The sequence below is a fragment of the Toxorhynchites rutilus genome, chromosome 1 (genome assembly GCF_029784135.1).
Source record: "Toxorhynchites rutilus septentrionalis strain SRP chromosome 1, ASM2978413v1, whole genome shotgun sequence".
In the NCBI taxonomy this organism is placed as follows: Eukaryota; Metazoa; Arthropoda; class Insecta; order Diptera; family Culicidae; genus Toxorhynchites; species Toxorhynchites rutilus.
Window position 1 is genome coordinate 44,594,323 of NC_073744.1, and position 23,953 is coordinate 44,618,275.

At 39.3% G+C, this 23,953-nt stretch overlaps 1 protein-coding gene across 1 annotated transcript in view; it reads right to left on the reverse strand.

Moving 5' to 3' along the window:
* LOC129768950 (torso-like protein) overlaps positions 1-19,016 on the reverse strand; it is a 78,049-nt gene extending 59,033 nt beyond the window's left edge. The window contains exon 1 of the mRNA XM_055770905.1: positions 18,614-19,016. The gene's annotated coding sequence lies outside the window, so the exon portion shown is untranslated. The remainder of the gene's footprint in view (positions 1-18,613) is intronic.
* Between the last annotated feature and the right edge of the window lie 4,937 nt (positions 19,017-23,953).

Genomic DNA, 23,953 nt, shown 5'->3' on the forward strand with positions numbered 1-23,953 from the left:
TTGGCGGCGACTGCCGAAGCAGTTCTAGTCGAAGCGAAGCTGCTGAGAGTAGAGTCGGTCCTCATTTTCCATCTTCGAAGATTTCGGGCCTGGTAAAGACATAAAGTATCTTGGAGGATTGAAGGATTTCTTGAAGCATGTTGTGACTGAGAAGCACAAAAGCGACTGCTGTGATCACGAATGTTGATTGATTGATTGTGTTGGATTGTAGAGACTTTGAACTTTTCCAGTTCTAGTCCTCAGAAGGGCCCTTGTGGACAAACTCAATCCAAACTCCTTCTTCACTTGCCTCGAGAAAGACACTTCATTGTCATTGCTCATCAGCAAACCGTGTCCGCTTCCACAAACATCAACCGACGTTCTCGTGAAAATGTTCAATAAAATTCGCAATTAAATATAAAAAATGTCGACAAAAATCCAGACTTTTGATTTTCTAACATCCAGATTTCTGTTCAACACCTGGCAACCCTGACTTAACCCTTTATAAGGCCGTGAAAACTAGGCAAGGATTCGACTCAAACTTCAGAGAACATAATCCTTACATGAGGAAGAACACATTATCTTTGATAAAAAATAAACTATTTAAACAGTTGAAAAAATTGGTGGCAATATGGTTGCCACTGCCCGTCAACCCCAAAATCTTTGCTTGCCACTGCCTTGTGAGCTCATTTTATTGTGCCTGTGGTCATTCAAAAATTGAAACAGTAATTCTAGTGCAGCGAAAAAAAAATTTAAAGACTTACAAAGAAAAAAATATAAAATTAAAATTTTTCATCAAATACACTTTTTTTTATTGAAGAAACTGCAACTTACACAGTAGATCCTAAATATTTAGAACGCTTACAGTGAAAAACTTACCAACGAATTTAAACAGATTTTTTTCCCGGAGCTCTAATGTTTTTTAAGGGTAGTGGGGGCAAATTGGTCATGGGGGCAAAGTGGTCACCTGCATGTTTGGTAGTACAACTATTGACGATATATGCCGTATTGATAGTCACCTTATGTTTGAAGAATTTATTGACTTTTGAGTCACCCTGTACTTCAGTAGAGCTGTCGCATGTCAAAATACAAATAAAAACAGAAATTACTCCCTCGATAGCCATTCGGCCGTAGTTTTGTTGGTTTCGAATTTAAGAAATTTCTAGTGAAATCAAGTTTATTTGGCCTGATATTTCCGACAAATCGGCAGTTAGGACGATTGTTCACATATTGTAGGAGAGGTGAACAGATGTTTTGTTTAATCTCAGTGATTAATTAGCATAGAAATTATTTTCTTGTTTGGGGGCAAAGTGGTCATAGATGAATAACGACTTACAATGTTTTGTTTACTAAAGCTGATATATATCATCACATTCCTTTTCCTTTTGATCCTTTTGTGGCTTTGACCCTGGATAAATATGCCACTCCAACTAAACCAAGCCTCATTATGCGGAACGTTATGTGTTTCTTACTACGTTTTTGTATGTAAGAGAAAATTTAAATTGAGACTCCAGGTGAATAGGCCAAGCTCATTTCATATATGTACCCACTATAACAAATATGATTTGAACAAATTTGGACGAAAAAACCCATGAATCTATCCCATTCAGCTTGATATGTGCGGGTGACCAATTTGCCCCACTAGGTGATCAAGGTGATCCAAGCAAAAAAAAGTTCGATTTTTCACTTTTTTTCTAATGATGAAAACTGTACTATTTTGAATTTTTATAGTAAAAGCCGTTTGCTATCTTGAAGAACAATGAGTTGAACTATAATGTTCTTCGAGAAACGGGAATTAAATCGGTATGTGGGCGCTGGAAATGGACATATTCCTTAGGGTGACCACTATGTCCCCACATCCCCTACATATAAATGACTCCCAAATTAACATCTTACATTATTAGTGGCCCGAAGGGGGACTAAGGGGAGTGCCAGATACTGTTAGAAGTCTTTGGTTAAGCAAAATATTGAAATAACGGTGCGGCAAAAAAATTATTTTTGATGCCACCGACAAAATTTTGTTTTGCTGCACCGGTATATAGTTGTTACGGCTATATAACCAACCGCAAAGTTTTTAATTCAATAAGAATTTTGTATGAATAAGACAAAAACTAGAAATAGATTTTCTATTAAAAAATTTGGTTAAAGGGGTCTGAGGTATTACTTAATTCTGGGAAAGAGGTCTATTGCTCAAAATAGTTTGAGAACCCCTGGACTAGAGCAAACCCAAAACTCTTGAATATCGATATACACAATTCAAACAGTTGGACAACATCCGGATGATACGCTTGCGTAAAGATTATGATTCACGACAGCAAACGAAAACACCTGACGCTGAAACTGAACTTAGTGGGTAAAACAAAGCTTGAGAATAGGGATCCTAATCAAGTTACGAACGCACAAATCGGAAAAGAAAATATGGACAAACCCCTGAGCAAGCGCCAACGGGAGGACCGTGATCATGAAGAAATGGAAGAGCTGCCTTCGCCATTGCCTTCGGAAGACACAATTACAATATCGGCTTAGCGTACGAAGGCAGGATCCATTCTAAGAACGACTATTCATCGAGCGCCATACTTGACTATCCACAACTTTTGTTCCACATTATATTCGATACAAGGCCTGGATAAGTGGAAAGCATTTGAGTAGCTTTCCAGAACAACTAAACAATTTCCCTGGTATTTCGCTTTGGGTTTTCATCCGGATTACCTCCAATTTATGCAACACATTGTTCGCATCCCAAGTAAACGGACAACGTCATCCATTGCAGTTCCTCAAATATAGCCATGGATTTTAACCACCAGCTGGTCATAATGAGTTGAAGTCACGAATTTATTACTTCAATTACCATTTAACATCAAAAGGTGCTCGCTGTTTTCTCTCTCCACTCCCCGGTTCGTCAACAACAATGAACACTCTTACTACAAAATGTCTAAAGTCTGCTTCATTTAATATTGGAACACAAACAATTGCGTGTAGTTCAGTCATTTATTAACGAACTCATAATTTGTTTTTCATACAAATGTAGCATTTTCTTTACTCTTTCATAAAAAAAAAAAAAAATAATTCATTGCTGTTTCGAAGAAATTCTCGTACTTTTCCCGTAATACGGCACATTAGGCGGCGCACACTTTTTTCGTCCACCGTTTTGGCGATTTGATTCCACCAGTTCTTCATTTGAGTCATGTTCCTAACAAGTTTTCCCTTTGCCTTAAGCCTCCGCTTCGTGATTGCCCAGTATTTCTCTATCGGCCGGAACTGGGGGCAGTTTGGGGGGTTGAGGTCCTTCGGTATTACGCTGACCCCGTTCGTTGCGTACCATTCCATAACCGTTTTGCTGTAATGGCAGCTTGCGAGGTCCGGCCAAAACATTACTGGATGGTCGTGGGCACGAATAAACGGCAGAATCCGTTTCTGTAGGCACTCTTTTTTGTAGACTTCTGATGTCATTGTCTTGTCAGTGAGAAAGACTTTGGTTTTCTGTCCACAACTGCATATCCCCTGCCAAATCATGTACTTGCGGGCGAATTTATCCGCAAACACGAACTTAAATTTTGCAGGTACATCCCCCCGAGCCGTCGCCAAATAAAATTTTTGACCTGGGATTTGCCCAAAGTCCGCCTTCACGTAGGTCTCATCGTCCATCAGAATACATCCGTCGAACTTGGTCAGCACTTGGTCGTACAGCTTTCGAGCACGGATTCTGGCCACATTGTTCTGCTTCAGCGTCCGATTTGGCTGTTTGCTGGCTCGGAATGACCTTATTCCTTCCCGGAGACGAATTCGTCGCACCGTACTGTGAGCGGCCTGGAACTTATTGGCCAAATCGCGGTCTGAAAGATTGGGATTCCTCTTGACGGCCTTGATGACTTTCCCACGCAGTTTCCGGTCGACAGTTCCACTCCGACGCTTCGAATGCGGCTTCCGAGCCGTCGTCAATGTTTCCTTGTACTGCTTGATAACACGCCATACGGTATTTCTGGGCATTTTAAGCTGTTTAGCTAGCTTAGATGCCGACAACAATGGATTTTCAAGAAAACTGTGCACAATTTTATCTCTCCGTTCGGCTTCCATGGCGGTTGTTTACAAAATGCTATCGTTTGGTGTTATGACATAAATACATGGTGAAAGGTAATGAATTTCCCGACACGTGGGTGAAAAAAGTTTCCAAATCCGTCCACTAGGAGCGCCACAATGAGCAAAAGAATTTGTTCCAATATTAAATGAAGCAGATTTTAGGCTGCGGGTCAAACAAATTCGTCTTCGCAATCTGATGACTTCGTTTAACGTAAAATATTCCTTCATGGAGGAGTATGAGGCCAATGAACAACCCCAAGAGCTGACGTCACGGTTGGCGGAAGACACTGTGGGAGAATATAAACGAGTCGATGACTGAGACGTAATTAACCGATACTGAAGCGAATAAAGCTGGTGAAAAGTACGTAGCGGCGCAACTGGACTTTCAAAATAAATTCTTAGCATTAAAAGTATTCCTGTTATCCAAGCTTCGGGAGAATCCCGATCAAAACGCAGCCATGAAATCACCTCAGGCTTCGCAGTCCTCTTCTACTACGACTTCTCATCCGCATGTGAAATTGCCATTGGTTAGTCTTCCGAAGTTCTCAGGGGACGTAAGAGATTGGTTGACATTTCGAGATCTATTCCTGTTCTTGATCCATTTGTCAAATGAGTTGCCTGAGATTGAGAAATTCACTTATCTTCGGAGCCGGTTGGAAGGAGGAGCTTCATCAGTAATATCGTCTAGGCCACTCACGCAACGAACTACTGTATCGGCTGGGAGTTTCTTGTGAAGCGATATTCTAATAGCAAAATTCTTCGTAAAAGTCAGGTGCAGAGCTTGTTCAACATTCCGAGTGTTAAGAAGGAATCGGCTTTAGAGTTACACCGATTGTTAGAAGGGTTTGAGAAGGCAACCAGGATTCTAGATCAGTTAAACGGGCCAGAACAGTATAAGGTTTTAGCTTTAATTCATTTACTTAGCACGAAATTAGACGAAAAATAAGACGCAGCTGGGAGGAGAAGTCATAAACGTTAGAAGAGGAAAAATTCAGTGATATTTTGAAATTTTTACATTGCCAGGTTGAAGTGCTGGAGTCTTTGCCTACCAAACAAGCAGAATCAACAAAAATATCTTTCAGAAAGGTTCAACCCGCTAAAACTGCTAGCCACGGAGTATTCCAAACGAATTCGAGCAAATGTTATTCCTGCACAGATTCACATCCTTTGTTTTATTCTTCCAGTGATCGGAAAAATGTCAGTGATTGATCTTGAAAAGATTATTCGACTACATTCGTTGTGTCGCAAGAATTGCGTTTCCAAACACTTGCAAAAAAAAATTAATTTTGTTTTCGTTATTCTTGATTCTTGATTGATTCTTGATTCAATCTTTTTTTCTAGTTCACATGGTTTCGGAACCAAGGACGCTATATTCATTTATATTTCTATTGAACATTGAACATTGAACATTTTTATATAACATATCCAAAAATCAGTGATGTAATTTTTTCGTTTTTGAGTTATGATTTTTTAAAGTAAACCGATGATCCGAAAAATCTATTTTTCCCCTTTTTCCAAAAATGACTTTTTAAAAAAAATATATCTTTTGAACTACTGGACCGACTTTAGAACGCTATATTTTTTATATATTTTTTTATTCTTCTTAGCCTAAATGACCCGAACATACTCTAGGTTCAACAGTTCTCAGAATATTCTAAATTATTCGCGCCATTCCAGAGAATACGAAGTTAACTCATCACGCAATGCCATGTTCATTGATTTCTTCAATGTTGGGCAATAACAATGAATTTTTAGTCGATCACAACTGATAATATATTTTACGAATTGTTTAGTGCCAACTTATTAGATTCCCTTTCATGAAAGACAGGTCTAATAAGAAACAGAGCATTGCTAGTTTTGCTGTTATATATATATATATATATATATATATATATATATATATATATATATCGCTGTACAACGCTGTACTTCAGGCGATTACAGCACACGTTCCTTTGAAGTCTCCTCCGTGTAAACCGCCATGGTCAAACAACCGTTTACGCTTGCTGAAACGTCGTCGATCTGCTGCTCTACGTTCCTACTGCAGTCAACGTTCTCAACACTCGAAGCTGCAGTTCAATCGGACCAGTGATGACTACAGGAGATACAATGGATTTTTGTATGCCAGATACAAGATTCGTATTGAGGAGAGCCTACGTGTGAATCCAAAACGGTTCTGGTCGTTCGTCAACTCAAAGCGAAATGAAAACGGTCTCCCGACATCAATGTATCTTGACGAACTTTCTGCTGACACGATCAGTGGAAAATGCGAACTATTTGCACGACAGTTCAAACGCGCCTTCAACAGTTATACAGCTCAACCTGAACAGGTGAGATTATCTGTCCAGGATGCTCCCCGGGATGTATATAGCGTTGAAATGTTCGAAATATCTGAACAGGATGTAGTCAAAGCAATTCAAAGGCTTAAATTCTCGTATGCTCCAGGCCCGGATGGAATTTCACCTGCAGTGTTGAAAAAATGCAGTTCTGCACTGGCCTCTCCGCTGACGAAACTTTTTAATCGATCACTGCAGCAACGTGTGTTTCCCTCGAGCTGGAAAAAATCGTACCTATTCCCCATCCACAAGAAAGGAGATAAACGAGATGCTAAAAATTATCGCGGCATTACTTCTCTTTGCGCCTGCTCGAAGCTGTTTGAGATCATTATAAATGAATCGCTTTTTGCTAGTTGCAAGCAGTACATCTCCACGAATCAGCATGGTTTCTACCCACAAAGATCCGTGAACACCAATCTAGTTGAGTTCTCATCGCGTTGTATTCGCGCCATGGATGCTGGTAACCAAGTGGATGCCGTCTACTTGGACTTGAAGGCAGCTTTTGACCGGGTTGATCATCAAATCCTTCTCGAAAAACTAGCGAAATGTGGCGTAGTCCTTGGTTTTGTCGAGTGGTTCGAGTCCTACCTGAAGAATCGAGCTTTGTGTGTGAGAATAGGGTCACATGAGTCCGAGTCGTTCACAAACATATCTGGAGTGCCTCAGGGGAGCAATTGAGGCCCCTTAATTTTCGCATTATTTATAAACGACGTGTCCTTCATCCTGCCACGTGGAACGAGACTCTTCTATGCTGATGATTCTAAGGTCTACGTTATTGTCGAAGACATAAATGATTGTCATCATCTTCAAAGCTTGCTGAACATTTTTGAGACGTGGTGTGTACGAAATTGTATGACGTTAAGCGTCGAGAAATGCCAAGTTATATCGTTCACCAGAAAGCGGAATCCCATCAATTTCTCCTACATGTTATCCGGCAAAGCCATCGTGCGGGTTCAACAAGTGCGCGACTTGGGTGTAATGCTTGACAAGGAGTTCACTTTCATCTACCACTACAACGACATCATCTCCAGGGCAAACAAGCAGCTCGGTTTTGTTCTGAAGGTAACCAATGGATTTAAGGATCCGCTTAGCTTGAAATCTCTATAATGTGCGCTGGTTCGTTCTATCCTGGAATTTGCTTCTGTTGTATGGTGCCCTTTCCCCAGCATTTGGAAAGCGCGCATTGAATCTGTACAAAGAAAGTTCGTACGTCGTGCTTTGAGGAATCTTCCATGGCGGAATCCAAGGGAATTGCCTCCTTACGAGGAACGCTGTAATCTGCTGCGAATTGATACTCTGGAAAACAGGCGATCTGTAGCACAAGCCATGTTTGTTGCGAAGCTGCTGAGGAACGAGATTGACTCCCCTTTCTTGCTAGCTAATCTAAACATGTATGCTCCAGAACGCACCCTACGTGATCGTGATTTCCTTAGGCTCGATTTCCGGAATAGTTTGTATGGCCAGCATGATCCGATGGAGTTTATGTCTGCTACATTCAATAGGATTTTTCACATCTTCGACTTTAATCTCGCTAGCAATGCGCTTCGGATTAGATTAAATGATTATTTCAGAATAAGTTGACACTCGCAATGCGTGTATTTGATACTGACTTGGTTAGGTCCATTGAGACAATTTGATGTCAGATGGATTAAATAAAATAAAATAAAGAAAATAAATTAAGAAAAAAAAATAAAATATATATATATATATATATATATATATATATATATATATATATATATATATATATATATATATATATATATATATATATATATATCTAGATGAATTCAGCTGATAGTTAATGTCAATGTCACACTACAGTAACAGTTGTCAAATATTGTTAAAGAAAAACGACACTACGGTATATGGCATTTGTATAAGTGCATAGCTGATAAATAAATGCCTTCGTTGTTTTTCAAGCGTGTAAGTTAAAATATATGCCCACAAGTTCGATATATTTGTGTTGGATGAGAAATCGTAATATGATTTTTCCCTAAAACTCGCTTCACAATATATATGTTTAGCATTGACGCCTCTCGACAAATGCGTGGCATATATAAGAGAAACAATTGACTATACTTAGGACAAGTCGTTTTTTTCTCGTCTTGAAAGTCTCAAAAAATTCTCAACTTGTAATCTTTCACACCAGAATTTCTATCATGTTTTTAATTATCTACTTCTTATTCGAAAAGAGTGATCCGATAGTGCTAACCCAGTCAATGATTACTGTTACGAACAAATCCTACACCCTCAATTAGCAATAATCGATACGAAAGATTCTTTGTAACACAACCAGTGTTTAGCTCGAACTAATCCACGATAGATGTTCCGAAACGCCCAACATTGAGCCACCCGTATGTATTGAAATGTTTTTGTTTACTGTGTACTATCTACACAATGCAGGTGGAATAACTGCCGCGCGCAAAAAATTCCCACCATCCGACAATTAACGTGCCAACGCTTTAAAAGCGTTCGGCCATTTCGGAAGAGCCACAGTTTTACAATGTGAAAATGACCTTGCGCATTCTTCGATGCGTCAACGTGGAAATAATGTGTGATGCACGCGGTCATTTGATCGGGCCGGACACCCGGAAGTAACCTTTGCGTTTGTTCGAATAAGTACGCTGTTGTTTGCAGATTTTCAAGAGGTTTTCGAGCCTCTGATTGCTAATCGATTGATGAAAAACGCTACTAATGTTTCATCCTTGGAAAGTTGAAACAAAATTTCGAATGTTTCAGCTTTACTCGCCTCTACATTCGTATTAACCAACTTGATCAATCCTAACGAAACGTTAAAATTTTTCTTATAAGCCAGTTGAAAACAGAATCGTCGACCTCCACGGTAGATATATTCACAAAAAACAGCAAACCGTCTAGACACTGAGTGCCTTGAAGTTACGAGCTGAAGCCGCTCTCTCTCAATTTTTGGCTTAGGTGAAGCCAAGCCCATTGAATGAAAGGAACAAATAATGATAATGATTGATAACTTTCAAATTAGTAACACAAGTAAAAATAAGACTATCATCGGATCAACGTGCAAAAATTTATTCTGTGGTCGACAAAATACATATCGAGTGTCATTTTGTGTTGACCCAGTTCCTGCACCACCGAATTTGCTTCAGTGCGTAATTTTGCGTGAACAAGCAAGCCCCATAACAAACCCAAAACAAAAATATTTTCTGTGTACGCTACGGCTCATTCACTAAATGGAGTGGAAATAGTAAACATTCACACACTGTTACTGGGGGGAGGCCATTGAAGTCCAATTATTTTGATTTCCATTTCCGTTCAATCTTCAGCGCGGTTCGATTGCCGCAAATTGTGGAGAGCCTTGGGGGTCGGCAAAATTTGCACGTTTTACAGGTTGAATTGATTTTGAAGATATTTACAAAAATCAAACAACCGAACTGTGCGTGTTGTAGATAATATTTTCTGTTTGCTTAAAAAACTACATCTCAACTTTAATAGTATTAAACCAAGTTTGTAGTAAAAACCATACAGTGAAGTTCCACTCGAAGATACGTATTTAATGGATCATTCCCAGAAGCTGGTTTGGTTTTGCTAAGGGATAGAAAGGTTGCCAGGACTCGCGACACGTAAGCAGGAAGTTATTGCTAAGGCTCATCGGCCTGGATCTGCGACCTGATAGCAGGAGCTCTGCGACCTGAAGGAGGAGGATGGATTTTCTCGAATACAACTCGGAAGTTGTCAACAATAATTCGAAGACCGGACACGGGTAATATGTCTTGTAAATGTGGAGCGAATTATTGCTTACAAAAGTGTTCATTTAAGGATGGGTGTTCATTTAAGGCGTTTGAAAATCTGCCAACGTTCTCTTGTATGGGTATTCCACTCAATGAAAGAAGGAATAAGTGGAATACGGGGAAACGCAGATATGAGATATGTTTGCGAGCAGCCAAGATCAAAGAGGACTTGACAGTTATTTCTCGCCACAACGTCATGAAGTTCATGGACGATATCTTTCTGGGCTATGAAGCCTGAAACGAATGAAACGATGTAAAAATTCTTAATGCCAGTGCAGATGTATGCAAACTAGTGCAACTTTAGGGAGACGCCGTTAGAGAGCTCTGGTATCGCCATTGTATACAAAATATTACAGTTTGTCCCGAGACAGTTAGGCGTCGTGCACAAATTACGTGACATTAAAACCATATGGTAAGGTTTTGGCATCAAATGATAGCATAGTCTATTAGCTACTACTTACTATTAATTTCATCCAATTTTGTATAACTTCATTGGGCAATAAATTCCGTTTAAACCAACTATGTGCGGAAGGTACATAACCTCACACAACCTAACAAAAAAACAAATCATATAAAATTCAAAAATATGTTAACTTTTCTACAGTGTTACTTTGATAAAAGATCACACATTGTGATATAGGAAAAAAACCATTGGAAGGTACCTCCTACATGAAAAAAATGTAGGTTTTGGCCAATGTTTTTGCTAAGCGATTTTTTAATTTTTGGTCGTTTTCTGGAAAACGGAAGAACGGAAAAATCTAATTCTTGAAGATTGGGGTTTCTGTCAATAATTGAAACTACACCAATGGCTTTTGTTAAAAAAAAATGTTTTTACAGCTTGGTATATATAGGAATATAGTACTCATTCCGCTTCTTAGATTTTGGAGTTTGCGAACCCTGGGGGTCCCTAGATTATTCCACACATCAGCTAACGATTTTCCTGCATACTCAAAATGTTCCGTTTCCAGTCCCTCATGATTATGAGGAAGTATTGAACCTACTAACTCCCGGGGAAGAGGGGTTCAACGATTGAAGCCACTGCGTCCTGGAGCATTTGTAATAACGCTGGATCAAGATTCAATTGGTTAAAATGATCAATCGAAAATATCTATGACATTTTTAAACCGGGTTCTCGTCCGGTCGTCCATCCACATTATTTATGATTACTAGCTTGATTATTCCTTGAAGCTGACCCAGCAAACATTAAGTCGTATGAATAGCTATAATTGGAGGCGATATACATACAACCAAGACACATTTGTATGATATATGATGCAGATAACTAGCATATACACACAAAAGTGGAGGCGATATACGTATATGCCATATTTTGTACGCATATAAAGCCGTATATAACGATAATCCATCGATGACATGTAAAATCGTGTTTTTGCATTTTATGCGATTTTAGATATATATGATCGATATTTTGATTGATATTTTATGCGATTGTGATTTGATACGAAATTATATGTGACTTATCATGTGCAAAGTTATACGATTTAATGTTTGCTGGGGAAGAATACCGAATTCAGGCAGCTCGCTCACCATTTTAAAATCGAGCCCATGAGAAAATGCGTTCAAACAACTGTACCACTGTATTAAGCATGACCAAGGTGCCCTAGAATCCTGCGATAACAGACGGAATAAGCTTTTGTTTAGCAGCCATGACAAAATCAAGATCTGTGTTTTTGGTCTGAAAAAATCTTTTTATCTTAGCTTTTTCTCAAAAAAATCTGTATCAATATCTGTATTAGGTCCAATTTTTAAGCATAATTTTAGTTTTAGTATCATTGATTAGCATAGAAATGATTGATTAGACGATGTTGATGGTATCCACGTAGTGCCAGGAAACATATACACTGTAGTATGAATACATTGCTTTTTTAAGGTGCAATGGGAACTCATTCAGTTACAGGGGATGCTTGCTCACATTGTTTAGCGTAAATACTTTCATTCAGGCACACACCAAAATGTAATGGTAGTAATGAATTAAAAGGTAGCATAATAAGGCTAATCTGGAGAATTGTCAACGCTTGAGAAGGACACATAAAGTTACTATATAGCTAATGCTTACGCTAATCGGCTTAATGCTAATCGGGTATGTTTTTATTTAAATTTCTATTTTTTATTCAAACTTTAGTCGTCCGACCATTTGATGGTTAAGCAGATGGTCCTAAAAGCTATTGTTTCGTCCTCGCTTAGTTCAGTAACTTTTATTTCTACATCTTCACCACCTACGTAGATATCTTCGGATGCTTTTCTAAATCTCTGAAGTCTGGTCCTGGAATATCAGATGTGATGTAGGCATATATTACTCAAGAAAGTAAGACAAAGTATTCTGGTGTCCAAATTAATCTGAGTGAATTCAGGTGTTTCAGTTTGCTTTGTCCAATTCAACAATCAATAGCAAAACGTAGGTCAAAAAACAGTAATAAAGGATTTCGCTCGTAGTTGAATCTCTCTAGGTTATGTTTAAAGACGAATTCCAGTGAGAGCGGGCGATTACAGCATTTTCAATGTTTCGAGTTTCAATATTTCATGAACTGATTTAATCCCTTCTTTTCACTTTGAGCTGTGCATTTTCAATTCATTTGAAAAATGAACTTTCAAAGGAGATAAATTTTCACGACAATATGAGTGCACTTTTGGAATTCACATTCGCTGTGCTTTAGTAAGAAGAAACGTTTATCTTTTTTTTATTTATTTATTATAACACTGTACACTCTGTCCAACTCCTATAAGACCAGGTGATGATCTTGCTGCTTTTTGCCATTGTAAACAAACAATGCTTCAACTTATATTCTAGTGTATTGGTATTGGTGACTACCATACACTGCACGATTTTCATATGTGAGTGTGCAAGCGCTGAGCGTAAACCGAAAGTTTTGTGTTTTACAAGTGTCAAGTTTCTATAAGACCAGTTACATTTCTCCGTACTTTCAATTGTTTTGATCAATAAATCTGGAAAATGCTGAAGGGGAAAGTGCTTACGGAGAGAAAAGAAAGACAAATCGATGCATTTCACCAAGAAAATGTTGGTATCGAATAAATTTCTCGTCGGATTGGACGATCCCATCATGTAGTGCTCAATTATTTGACGAATCCTCAAGGATACGGTAAAAAGGAGAGAGCTCCACGTTAATCGAAGCTCTCTGACCGGGATGAGTGGGAAATAGCTAGAACTGCTTCGAATACTTCAAAATCGCTTATGCAAATGAAGCAATATTTCAATTTAAATGTTACTCGGGTGACAATTCGTCAAGTTTTGGTAAAAAACCTCACTTAAAGAGGGTTTAAAAGGTTAAAGCTCCTCATCTTACACCATCTCACATCGGAAGACGTCTGAGTTTTGCCAAAGCTCACATGAACCGGCAGTGGGACATGGTATGTCACGACAAAGGAATACATTTTGTTGTATACCATAACGAAAAGTTCTTCAATGTATAGGTTATCTTCACTGACGAAAAAAGTTCAGTTAGGATAGCCCTGATGGTTTCAACAGGTACTGGCGTGATTTACGGAAGAAGGAACAGTATTTTTCAACCAGGAATTTTGGTGGAGGCTTGTGCATGGTTTGGGCGAGATTCTGTGCAACCGGAAAGCTCAAGATAGCTGTCACATCATTCAAAGCTTACATACATGTTCTGGAATCCTCTCTTTTACCGTTTTTGTGTGGATATCGTAACAAAAAAAATCACATTCCAGAAAAACAATGCTACTATTCATATCAGCAAGGAAACTAAGCAATGGATTGAAGACCAAAAACCTAATTTTTTGGACTGGTCGGCTTGCTCTCCAGATTTGAATCCTGTCGAATATCTTAGATCCCCCTTGTACGCAGAATCTAAGGAAAGAGAAAACGGTACACCACGATTGATGAGCTCAAGGTCGCAATTTCAACATGGAATATATATATCGAGAAGTTCGTTCAGCAACATTTGGTAAATAGTATTCCAACACGAATTTTCCAGGTTATTAGTCGAAATGGCAAGGTTGCCAACTATTGACATGTAAATCAGCCGATCGTCTTGAATTTTTTGAACGAAAATTACGTTAAATATACTTTATTCAAAGCATTCAACAATGTATGAATATATCTTGTTGGAATTCTAACTGTTTGTGTTGTAACGAAATATATTCAGGGTGTTCTTATAGAAGTTGGGCAGAGTGTAGCTGCTCAAGTATATAGGGACCCGTGAATTTATTCAGCAATAAAAATGGAATTTTGTTACGTAACGATCACGGCTAACCCCCCTACCACCCATGTCACATTAAGTAACGCAACCTCGACCCCCCTCCCCTCCCCTACTAGTGTTACGTAATTTGTACACGACGCCTTATGTGAGAAATTATTACAATTGTCGGAATTGACATTGGATGAGGTAGTGAAGCAACTCAATGCATACCTGGCTTCTCGTTCGGAAAGTGATCAAATTTCAGGGCAAGTCAAATCAGTACCGACATGGTACAACGCGTTCAAGCGGTCTGCATGTTCTGTGGTCGTACACACGACGGGGATCAAATGTGTTCTGCGTGGAATAAAACGTGTTCGAAATGTGGTAGGCGAGGACATTTCCGAGCAGTTATTCTCGTGTCAAAGAAATTTCCCGAAGTAATACTTCATCCTTCCAACCCGGTAAGCGAAGTTTCAATCAGACGTATTCTTCGAGTTCGTCTGGTGATTATGTTCGGAACAAAAAGGCATCTTCAGTTCGACGACTTCATGTCGTAGACGATGCGGATATGAAATAAAATGTCGAATTAGTTAAAATGGTTTCTTGCGACAATGACTTCGAAGAAATGCTTTGGGTGAAAGTTGGAGGGGTTCTGATAGAAATGCAGATTGACTCCGGGGTGGAGTCGAACATTATCGACAGTAAGACATGGGAGACTATGGTCCGAAACGGAGTAAAAACTACTAGACACAGTCAACATCCCGATAAGCAGTTCCGAGCTTATGCACAGAAGGACTATCTGAACGTTACCAATAAGTTCGAATCCGAGATTGTCATCGATGATGGAACCAAACAGGTGAAAATTGCGGCATGTTTCTTCGTAGTACAAGGGGAACCTCAGCATTTACTGTGTAAAAAGACAGCGAAAAACTTGGAGTGTTGATCGTTGGACTCCCAAGTCGACAGTTGTAAGACCATTTCTCAGCATTCCAGGAGTTAAAATTTATTTCCCAGTTGATAGTTCGGTGCATCCAATGGCACAACGACTGCGAAGACTGCCGATTGCCACGTTGGAAAAAGTCGACTGAAGACTCAAGGAGCTTTTGGCCATTATCGACTTTATCGAGAGAGTGTCAGAACCAAGCCGTTGGGTTACGCCAATGGTTATTGTCATAAAGAATAACGGGGACATCAGATTGAGCATCGATGTGCGACAATTTTCAATAAAGCGACCTTGCGAGAAACACATCCTCTTCCAACGATCGAAGACATTCGTTGGAAGTTGATTGGTGCGGTATACTTTTCTCGGTTGGATATAAAGGATGCATTTATAAATTAGAACTGGACGATGAGAGTAAACCGTCAACCACGTTCATAACACACAAAGGTAGGAATAACTTAGACAATTAATGTTTATGTGGGGCACGATCGGTAAAACAACAACATTTGTATTCGGCGTTCGGCGGTCAACGATTCGATAACACTGAAGAAATTAGTGACGCAGTTACGTACTTCAAAAAGTTGGTGCCATGCTATGAAAAGTGCCTGGAACGTTACGGTGATTATGTAGAAAAATAGAAAATAAAACGTAGATTACGAAAATTACCTTGTTTTTTGTCCTAACTTTATTTTTCCGCGATTTCTGAGGCACTAAAACTTATTTTTTGAACGACCCTCGTAGATTTCACTAACAGTGCAGAATGAACTACTTTGAGTTACAAACATATATATTTTTTCTATACTCTATTTTCATCACTAGGTTTGTTCAGATACAAACGATTGGTTTTTGGAATATCTTATGCACCGGAGATATTCCAGAAAGTCATCGAGCACATCTTGTCTGATTGTCCTAATACAGGGTCTTTCAGATTAAACGCTCACGCAAAAAAATCGAATAGCTCCTTATAAATTTCTTTTTTCGCTCCGTTGATGGTAACACTGCATTCCCCACTTCGGGACGATAATATTCGGTTACTCGTTCAGTTTGATCGGATGGTTTTTTGTGTCAAAATGTACAATTTACAAGAACGTGTATTTTTAGTGAAATCGTATTACTCGAGCAACTGAAACCTTCATGAAACTTTGTCCTCTTAAGATGAGAATTTCAACATTTCTCGTTGTAAATTACTTCCTCTGGGGGTACGTGAAGGACCGTTGCTATGTTAATAAGCCACAAAATTCAGAGGAACTTAAAGAAGAAATAACTCGGAAATAACTTTCACCAGCATCGAAGTCGTAATGTTGAAGTTGTGCATGAAGAAGTTTGTTCACCGTTTAAAACGCGTTATCGAAAAAAGGGGTGGTCAAATCGAAAATGTCCTAAAATAAGCTTTATTTTGGTTTTTTTTTTAATAAAAATCGGTTCACTTTTGTAGAAGTTATTAAAATTTGTTGCGTGAGCGTTTAATCTGAAAGACCTTGTACTATATATGCGTCATTGAAATTTAAAAAAAAATTGCATTCGTTTGTTTTGTTTTGATGTAATCACAATATACCGTAGTGACAACTATCCTGGGACACACTGTATAAGGTATGTTTGATGGACTTAAAAATTTGAAAGAATAAATCACAGGAAACGAGACTCTGCTTAAAACATAGAAAAACAGAAAATGGATAATTAGCCGGCCAGTTGTTTCAATGACATTGAACAAAAATCTATCAAAAACAGAACGGTCTTGTTTTTAGGAAGTGTCAACCATAATTGGGCAATTAAAACGACTAAATTTAAAAAAGATGTCTTCTGTATGGCCAAGGATAAACGCTCGCATTCGTTCAATGTGAATAGCGGGAAAAGGTAACATTTTTATTATCCAAATTCAAATGAACGATGAACGAAATAACGTGATGTTGATGGGATGCAGGTTTTTTATGCCCCGTGAATATAAGAGAAGAAAATCACCAACAAAATGACTGGCTCTAGATAAAGCAAAAACAATCTTCACCTTGAAATTCTCCTGGAAACTGCTTTCGATTTCGATTTCAACATAACAGAAAATTGCCTGAAATTGGAACACAAACAACAAAACCCCGGAGAAACTTGTTTAGAAGTGGTGCGAGGAGGATTAATTTAAAACAGTTTGTTTGGCAGAATATCTGCCTCCCATTAATATGCAGCGGTGGATCTGAAAGACTGATATTTGTTACAAACGAAATTCTAGATATAAAAAAATTACTAGCGAAATCCCGCAAGGACATTGGCAGAAGCGATTGCAGCAACATTTTGATTCATGAATTGATTGTTGATATAAGTACCAAACTTTTCCCAGTTATCACTACTAATCTATCTACTATTCTCCATCTTCATTGGCTTCATAACGGTTTTAGAGAAGCTTCGCCATCTCAACGTAGAATAACTTTGATTCTTTTTTTAATTGTATTTTGAGTGGCAAGTTTGAGAACACGCATATTCCTGCGCAAGCTAGAAGGATTTTATTCGACGAAAAATCCGTCGATAAGAACGGGAATTGAATGCTAATGATTTGCTTTCCAGGGTCCTAAAAATACGGATCACATTATTTTTTTCTCGAAACTGTTGGGTATTGGACACGCAAAACATAGCGTATAAGTAATCCGATTTGTTTTTGCTTTGTAATACCGCTAATCTTCAGGCGGAATAAAGTTTTCTTCCTTCTGCTATGTTGTTATGTTTTTGTCACCACTTTTGACGGATTTGTACCATTTGATCGAATTAAACTGAAACAGGGGCCGCACATAACTTTTCCATAATACCATCTGCTAGGGGTAGACTTGTAACCTTAGGCTAAATACAGCAGATCGAATGCCAAATTTCGACTTATTTAACCGTTGCATAATATTGCCGTGTTCGCACTCGTACTCAGAAATGAAAGTATGCTTAATCCTACGAATAGAGGGAAAAACATCTCGTCCATTAGGGCTTCACTCAACGCACTTTTTTATGGCACGTGGTAAAAATAACATTCACAATGGGATGGAATGGATCCTCATTAACTCGCGGTAGCACTTTTCGTTCATCCACAGCACACGTATAGTTACACCGAAGTATCACCCAGTTTTTAGCCTAGCACTTCAGGTTCTTCAAATGGTGATCTCCATTTTTTGGCACTGATCTAAGATTCATAATTGGGATCTTTGAAGCGCTGCTCATTGTGCAGTTAACATAACATCACTAGACTAGGTCACTAATGTTTCCAATGCACTTCAACTTCAATCTCTTCGATCTTCGAAGCTCCAACAATACATTGATTTTTTTGATCCGAGATGACAACATGCATGCAAACATGCAAACCACACTCACTGCAATTGTCCGCACACTCTGGTTCTTCAGGAACACTTTCTTAATTTTGCAATAAGACCTGAAACGCAACTCAACACTGCCGCCGATAGAATCACAGCCCACGCGGTTTACCGAGAGGCGTTCTTGATCGAACCGTTGCCAGTCGGATACTGGTCTGATCGCGGGCAGCAATGCGTTGACTTCGGAGGTTCTGCACGAAGCATGCGGGTATTCCGAGTTCTCCACACTGTTGGTGGTGTTGGTTGGAATATATAATGTAGAACTACTGCAAATAAGCATTAAGCATAGAAAACCGCCGTCGTCGTCACGCCGAAGCCGCCGCCACTACCGATACGCAAACATAAACAAAACCAAACCGCAGCAACGAGCAGAGCTTTGTGACTGTTGCGGTGTGCGGCTGTAAACAAACTAAAATCACGAGCAAACGGAACCGAACTGAGTTTTTTTTTTCGTTCGATCTGCCAATCATTGCGCACTACCTAGGCTTGTTTTGGAAGCGCGCGCGTTCGCGATCTTCGAGCGCTTATTATGTGCAATCGCACATGCGCTTGCTAAGCGGCAATTTTACAGCGAGAGGCTTCAAATATGGGTAGATGCGACAAAAAATCGCTATACTGTGATTACAGTGTACGCCACCACAAGTGTGATTATTCTTGCCTGTCAATTGGTAAGTGAAAAAAGTTTCGGGCAGTAGATCTTGAATAAAAATGTGGTTACGAAATAGTCATGCATGCTTCGGAAGTATTTTATCAGGACCGCTGTTTCCTGAAATTCGGGTTGTAATTCAATCAAAATATCAGACGATATTCGAAGAACCGAGCTTTCTCCGCAATATCAACTTGTCAAGGCCGTCATAGATTTCAATGTGGGAATCTTAAGCATGTAGCTCAAACTAATGGTCGCAGTGGTACAATGCTCCTACAGAAGAAGCATGTAGCATCTCACATGCAATGTTCTCAGGTCCACCACAGCTGATGCTGATGAAAAAATACCAGAGTTGCACAACATTTTAATTTTGTTTTCGTTATTAATGATTGTATTAGTTTTTCATAGTTTTCATGGTCTCAGGACCAAAGGCCCTTTATTATTTCATATATTTTTTTGAAAGCTGAGAATTTTTTACACTACATATCTCAAACCAGAGAGGCGTTTTTGACGTAGAACTACGTCTTTCATTATGGGTGCCAAATCAGAAAACAGGTCACGTTTCTATGAAATAAAGTTAACGTTAATAACTATTTTTGCCGTGAATGGATTTTGACGATTTACATACTAAACGAATCGGAAATACCGTAAGATTTGTTTGATATGTTATACATTAGAATCCCCTGGTTTGTAAATGGTTAAAATTCATGAAAACTTTAAGCGTTTCTATTTCCCCCTACATTTGTTCTGTCCATTTGAGTGCTTTCCCGAACAGAGCTGTCAATAACGAGCAACTTATCGACGACCAACGGAGGGGAAATCGTAGGATTTAAAGTCTCCGTGAACAAAGGAAAAGTAGAAGAATGAAGGGGAATACTTACCTAGAGTATAAACAGTGGATCTCGCTGAGGCAAACTTCCATTCGGCATCGGACTGTTGAGCAATCCAGTTCACTTTGCTTTCGCTGCGCTTCGATCTAAGATTGGACCCCACCAGTGGTAATCCAACTTGGATATCGTCGTGTGATTTTTTTCTGTTCGTTTTTCGCGTTATTCGTATCGTGTGTTTTTCTTTCCGCGTCATAAATTGGACGCTTCGCGTAGTGTGTGATGAGCAAGAAGAAGAGGAAGGCATGCTCGAGCCCTGCAAAAAAACGAACGCATTGCCAGGGGCAATAAAATTTCGAGACAAGCGTCATCTAATGATGCACGCGATGGCGATTTCGGCGCGTCGGTCGAAAATGTAAACGCAGTTACCCAGGCAGCAACCAAAATCAAGCTCCCCCCGCTGGTGGCGAAGGCGGTCGCTCTTGACAAACTCATCAGCGAATTCGCATCGATGGGTGTTACATCAGAGTACAAGCTGTGTGGCATTATTCAGTCTTTTTCTAAGCAGTTAACATTGTTTGCAGTTAACATCTGTCCATGCGACAAAAAATCCATGGAATCCCAGATCACCTACGCTCCGATTCTATTCCGCCGATATTTTCGGCAGAATATGGGAAAGTTGGATCTGATAAAATGTTCTTTACTGACGGTTCATTCATAAACGGGTCCACTGGCTTCGGCATCTTCAATGAAAATTCCAGTGCCTCTTTCAAACTCAAAGATCCTCGTTCCGTGTATGTCGCTGAACTGGGTGCGATATATTACGCATTAGGGATCATTGAAACATTGCCCATCGACCACTATTTTATTTTTTCAGACAGTCTCAGCTCAATAGAGGCAATCCGCTCAATGAAAGTTGATAAACGCTCATCTTATTTCCTAACAAGAATAATACATCTATTGAGTGTTTTGGTCGAAAAATTATTCAAGATTACCTTAGCATGGGTTCCCTCTCATTGCTCGATTCCGGGGAATGAGAAAGCGGACTCGCTAGCTAAGGTGGGCGCTTCAAAAGGTACACTTTTTGAAAGGCAAATTGCCTATAATGAATTTTTTCACATTCCTCGTCAGGACACACTCGTTAGTTGGCAGCGCATGTGGAGTGAAGATGAGTTCGGTCGTTGGTTACACACGATTATCCCTAAGGTCTCGACGAGTGCATGGTTCAAGGGATTGAATGTAGGTCGTGATTTCATTCGCGTGATATCTCGGCTTATGTCCAATCACTACAACCTAAACGCGCATCTCTATAGCATTGGGCTCGCAGCAAACAATCTTTGTGATTGTGGCGATGGCTACCACGACATCGAGCATGTTGTCTGGTCGTGTATCCGGTTCCATGCTGCTCGCTCTCAGCTCTCTAGAGCACTGAGAGCACAAGGCAGACAATCGGATATCCCCGTCCGGGATATCTTAGGTAGCCGGGATCCTGATCTTCTGCTTCATCTATACATGTTCCTCAGAAACGCCGATGTCAACGTTTAATGATGTTTCCTTCGTTGTGTCCCCGTTTCATATCCCTCCTATCCGATCGATAAACTTTTACTTAGTCGCGGCAATACATACACACACTCTTTACAGATGCACGGGCCAAAGGTTGTGGAGTCCACTGATCATTCAACAAGAGCCAAAGGTTGTACCGCTTATGACAACTCTACACGAGCTGATGATTGCGCCGGCTAGTGACCATTCTATCCTGGATTCCTCGAGTCGAGAAAGACGCACCACGCTAGATATGGGGTACATACTAGGGGGGCGTTGCTGATTAATGGTCAGCTGCATCCCAATAGGAAGTATCCCGTGTCGGGCACACGTACAGAGCATCAAAGACTGCAACATACCAATTATGAGAACACTTGTAATACTAACCTCGAGCCAACCGCGAGTAATCGGTTACATATTACTAACATAGTTGTAAGACAAAAATCGTCAAAATATTGGACTCCCGGCCCCGTCAGGCTAACGCCACATGTGCCTTAATAAAATATATATTTTGGGAAAAAAAACATTGTTTGTTTTCCGTCATCATAAGGGCTTCGTTGGTGCCTTTGAGAATGCATCAATGCATTAAACTGACGTTACGGCGAAGCAGGTGTTAAGGTTGTGTGCCAAAAAAATTATTTGGGAAATACCAAGCATCTTGAATGTCTTACTGGAATGTTATAAGTTATTTCGATTCGCGTGCCAGTCGCAAAACTGCTTTCAACATGGATTGCATTTGCGCTAATATTGATCATAATGAAGCATTGATACTATTTTCGAAGTTGTTATTAACGAAAAGAGTTTATTTCGCTTGTTTAGTCACCAAGAAAGTAAATGTCGTTCTGGAATTTTGTATGTGATTAGGTTTTGCTTGCCAGTAACTAAACTTCCTCCACTAAGGGTGACAGCTGCGCTTCTCTCAAGCATGAGAAAGTAATGCAACTTTTCTCAAGGCCAGTAATATTAACAGAAGCGTTTCTTTTGAGAATAGCGCAAAATGATGAGAAGTGTTTATATATCTGGTAGTTTCGAGCCACCAATGTATGGCTCTGTATGCATACTATGGCGAACGCTTGTTTGGCGCTTGGTTTACGTTGTACGAACGATGTGCGAGGTGCGATTCCTTTGAGGCAATACTAAATAACATGTAGCACGATATTTGATACTTGCAACTGTTGTCATTGTTGAAAAGTTGTTGTTGTTTCCATGCGGTGCGATATATTGATGTAGTGCTGGTGCAACATGTATATAATCGACTGTAGCCGAGTCTATGTAAATTGCGAAAAAGGCCACCGGAATAGCGTTCGTGGTAAATTTCCAATGCATTGACATGAAATAAATTGCGACATACGATCAGCTAGTGTATTGTTTTGCGAGGGCAAGAATGAATCATCAATCAATTATCGTCAACTGATTCTACAATGAAAAAACCGTTCCAGAGATTATTCTACTAAGCAGTTGTTTCTGAAATTTCACAGCATTATAGAATAATATCCGAAGGTAAAAACAAGCGACGTATAAAAAATAACAGCGTAGTTCTACGTCACAATGCGGTCGTATCTTGGACACAACCTCCTATATTTTTTTTGTTTTTAAGTTATGATTTTTCAAAGTTTACCGTAATTATTTCGTAATTATTCATTGTATTTATTATTTATAGCTTACATGGTTTCGGGACCAAGGGCGCTATATATTTTTTAATATTTTTTCTTGAAAGCTGAGTTTTTTTCACATAACATATACAAAAATCAGAGAGGCGTTTTTTTAGTTTTTGAGTTATGATTTTTCAAAGTTAAAATGTTTTTTGTGCAGGTAGCTTAAAAGGTAGAAAATAGGGATAGGTATAGTTATCGGTAGAGATTAAGGACAATGAAAAACATGTAGGGTAACACGGGGTGATTTGGTCATATGGGGTGATTTGGACCACCCCTTAATCTCAAAAATTACAGCTCAACTTGGATTTTTTATAATGTCATTTCCCTCTATTGTTGAACCGTATGTACCTAAAGTAAAAAAACTTTGGTAAAATTTCACAAGTAGAGGGAAACGGTAGCATAAACACAGCAAGCGCTTTGATCGTCAAAAAATGTGAGTTTTCCGATAGAGGTTTTAAGGTTTTTCCCGCTGATTAAACAAACTTTTCGTGTATTGTGCAGTAAAGTTCTGTTCGCCTACAGAAGAGTAACAATTTGATGTAGCGAAACTGTAAGTTTGATTACAATAAATGAAATTAATTGCATTTTAGTTTTTGCATGTTGTGTGGGGTGACATGGACACGTTTTTGTGGGGTGAATTGGTCCTACAGATTTGAGGTTTTTGTTTGGTC